The sequence below is a fragment of the Capsicum annuum genome, chromosome 11 (genome assembly GCF_002878395.1).
Source record: "Capsicum annuum cultivar UCD-10X-F1 chromosome 11, UCD10Xv1.1, whole genome shotgun sequence".
Classification (NCBI taxonomy): domain Eukaryota; kingdom Viridiplantae; phylum Streptophyta; class Magnoliopsida; order Solanales; family Solanaceae; genus Capsicum; species Capsicum annuum.
Genome location: NC_061121.1, coordinates 43,457,802 through 43,461,637, shown reverse-complemented (window position 1 = coordinate 43,461,637; position 3,836 = coordinate 43,457,802). Strand labels below are relative to the sequence as shown.

Genomic DNA, 3,836 nt, shown 5'->3' with positions numbered 1-3,836 from the left:
CTTGAGTAAATAAATATCTATATGGTTTTATTTGTATACTTTTTCCTAATTAACAGGGTCCGAAAGAAGCAGTGATCTTCGCTTTGCTTTGACTTGATATTACGGATATTATTTGAAATTTTCTTGCAGTGTCACACTGTAAAAGAAAATGTTTAAATGATGATTTAAAAATTGGGTACATGTGTATTTTTGCTAGTATCCAAAGCATATTGATATGATACGAACAAAGAATGCACCAAACACACTTCAAAATAGTCTATAAATCTCAAGTATCTTAGGACTGATTGGAGATCGCTCTCGGATTCAACAATAAGAACAAGAATGAAAAGATAACAAGGTGTTTAACACCTATTTTTTGTAACCACAAACTATATTACCAACAACAAAATGAAGAACAATGATGAACAACAACAATGTTATAACAATAATACCACACAACTTACAATAACAAGATACAAACTACTAGAAGATTGCAAGAAAGGTAAAGATAGGTAGTGTGACATGTACTATCACAAGAACTAAGAACCCTAAGATGTCTCAAATCTAAGAGCCCTTTAACTATTGTAATAGAAACACCTACACTCTTCAATGGACACTAGAGGGACGTCAATCCTTCAAGCATCCAAAGTTCCAAGCAAGTAACACAAGTGATTCCACACTTCGTATTCCTAGTTTCGGCCAAGTCTCCAAAGTGAGAGAGAACTTGTCTTTCAATTGTCTATTACAAGAGATTTAATATCCAAAACCTAATGAAAGAAACCCTGCAATGTTCTTCATATAATGAATTACAAAATAGAAGTTAAAATGACCAAAATGTCCCTTAAGTGAGAGGTGCCCATCAAGTGTAGTTCAAGTGTAGTGTATGGACGGTTTTGGAGTGTATATTGGTGCTCCTTTGCACTTCACTTTCACACTCCAAATCTCGAGTCCAATACGCACTCTCATAAGTTCATCTCCGTGATCATTCTTATATCACGTATATCAATGAAGCTTTCGTGAAAATTGTCAGACTTAGAAATGTCTATAGTTTTGAACTCAAGAATCTACCTTACCAATTAATGAAATGGGTAAGAATCATGAAATTTCAAGTAAAAGTTTTAGCATAAACAAAATTAACAGGTGATTTCTTTCCATATATTTCAGTTTTGATGTATAAAATTACCTGAAACCTGTTATAAATGGAAGGTGACAATTATCTCTTGAAATTAATTGAAGTGAGTGCAAGTTAGTTCCAAACACCCTAATTATCAAATAAAAATATATCTATTATTTTGAAGTTCAAAGTATTTTCAATTTTTGAAATACAAATCTGAAAAGAGGCCAGATAGCATCAACCTAAAAGGTTATGCTCCTCGAAAAGTACATTTGTGTGAATAGACTTTTTTAATCTCTTATATGGTATTATATAAAAAATTTATCCTAGAGGCTTAAGATATTATAGATGAAAATTATAAGGATTTAGTTGCATTCAATTTAGACAACATATTAGTAAAATGTTTATGGTGGGTGTTGACACCTAATTTTTGTCCTTCATAACCAAGTTTAATTTTGTTATTTTAAGTAGCAATTATACATTATCGTATTCAATTATACGAGATTACATAATTTTGTTACCTAAATTACTATTTTACGGAATGTAGGATTTTAATCAAAGCTTATCTTGAAAATTAATTCAAATGGGTAAAATCTTGAGTAAAATATGATTTATTTTAAAAAATAATTTATTTGGAGAAATATTTATACAATTTTATCGAATCAAGAAACTCAGGATTAAACTAGTTCCTAATTTGTTTCAAATCTTGATTAAAATTGGTCAATTTATTAAATTTAACCTTACTTGAAAGTGATTTGTCCATAATTACAATGTAATTGGTCAATTAATTTTTAATTAGGCTAAAATTTAAATTCAGTTGGCTAAATTCTAATGATTAGACTAATTTAACAAATATCCAAAAATTTTAATCCCTAATCTAATTGGAGTTATCTCAAAATAACCCCAATTTTAGCCAATTTTTTATTTTTTAATTACCAGTCCGACAATTCAAAACCCTCAGTCCAATAACCTCTAATTGCCCAGCCCAGTCCAATGCAATTGATCCGGCCCCATTTTACTCTTTATCAACAAATATCAGCAAACAACAAAAACACGATATACAATACCACCATCAACCAAAACCGAACCAGACCTACAACAACGGTTCCAACCCTCAGTACTTCCGATCCATCTACAACGACGACCCGAGCAGCTCCAACCCGGCACCGGTGACCTAATGGAGACACGATTCAATGCTAACAGTGATGAACCCCAAAACCCGCGACCTAATATCCGTGAAGAAACCCGAATCAATTGCAAAATGACGTAGCAATAGCCAGTAAAAGCTATCCGTTTGATTTTCAAAATCTTGTACCAAAATGGTACGATTACATCTTGTTCTTATTCCTTTTTTCAACATTTGAAATTATTCTCTTTTGAAAAATTCCAAAATTGCCCCCCAATTTCTCCTATTCCACATCGATGGAAACAAACGGTTGAGCCCAAAATCCTCTCTATAAAAGCTCATGCTTGAGCTAAAAGAGGATAAGTCTTGGAGGGGAGAAAAATCTTTGAGCAAAATTCAGTCTCTTTTTAGTAAAAAAAAAATTTTGTGAAATTTGTCGGCGACTTGACGCCGACGATTTTTTCTGGTGGTTGACCCTAATGAAGTTCGTGGTCCCATTTTACTGCCCCAAAAGGAGTAAATTTTTCAACGCTTTATTTTCTTTCTCATTTTTCTTCCACGTTTTCATTTTTTCGTAGTAGTAGTAAATTTAGTTCTCTTTTATGTGCTGGAATTTGTTTATTGTAGAGGCCATGATGGTCGTAGGATTTTTGTGATTTTGTTGTTTTAGTTGTTTGTCCTTTTGCTCCAAAGTTCTGATTCTGTATTCATTTCTAAGAAAAAAAATTCTTTGTGTTTGAATGTTACTTTGCCTGAGCACACCATCAACCTAAACAGTTTTATTTTTTCCCTTTCGTATGCTGGGATTTGCTTGTTGAAGGGGCCTCGGAGGCCGTAGGTTTGGTTACGACTATATTTTTATCGCATGGATCCTAAACATTGTTCAACTTGCAGACTAGCCTAAATAGTGAGATAAAAATCAGTTTAGCATTTGTTCACATGTGATATGAATATTATATGGTCTGGGATGATTCTAATTCTTACCTTTTCCTTTGCATGTGAATCTGTTTTGGAGTCCACAATGGAATCCCTCCCATTGCATATTCAAATATTCAATAAGGCCCATTGCTTCAAAGTTCAAGACAAAAATCAATCTCACGGCATATTGATACAAGGAGTCAAAAGAAGAAGAATGGACTAAAGTCTCGTCTTTGAAGTGGCAAAGAGACTCGAAAGTCTTATTTTTTATTTTATTTGTTTATTTATTTATTGTTGTCTTTTATTATTATTTATTTATTTCTTCATTTCATTATTCATTTATTTGGGTCTTGAAGCCAAAGTTGTAAATTTAATATAGGTGAAGCGGATTTTGGGCCAAAAAAGCTCGAAAACATAGATTAGGATAGGTGAAAAATGGGTCGAAAGCCCAATTAGATTTGGACAAGTTTGGTTGATTTGGGCCCAATGGCCTAAATCTTTTACTTCCTCCTTTCTTTGCCCTTTTATGTGCTATTTGCTTTTCATTTGCTTAGACTTGGTTAAATCCCTACTAAGTCGTCCAAATCTATTTTACACAAATCTTTTTCTAAACTCAATCAGTTTTTAACAATCAATCTTATTGAAATTAGTCAAAAGATATTTTCAACTAGTCCGGATAACCGCAAGTTAGCGGACGTT

The 3,836-nt window shown here is 32.6% G+C and overlaps 1 long non-coding RNA gene across 1 annotated transcript; it reads left to right on the top strand.

The window, feature by feature from the left end:
- Nucleotides 1–2,240: 2,240 nt before the first annotated feature.
- Nucleotides 2,241–3,475, top strand: LOC124888458. Its single transcript, XR_007046616.1, has 2 exons — nucleotides 2,241–2,415; nucleotides 3,235–3,475. It is a non-coding gene; the product is annotated as an uncharacterized LOC124888458 (long non-coding RNA).
- Nucleotides 3,476–3,836: the final 361 nt, after the last annotated feature.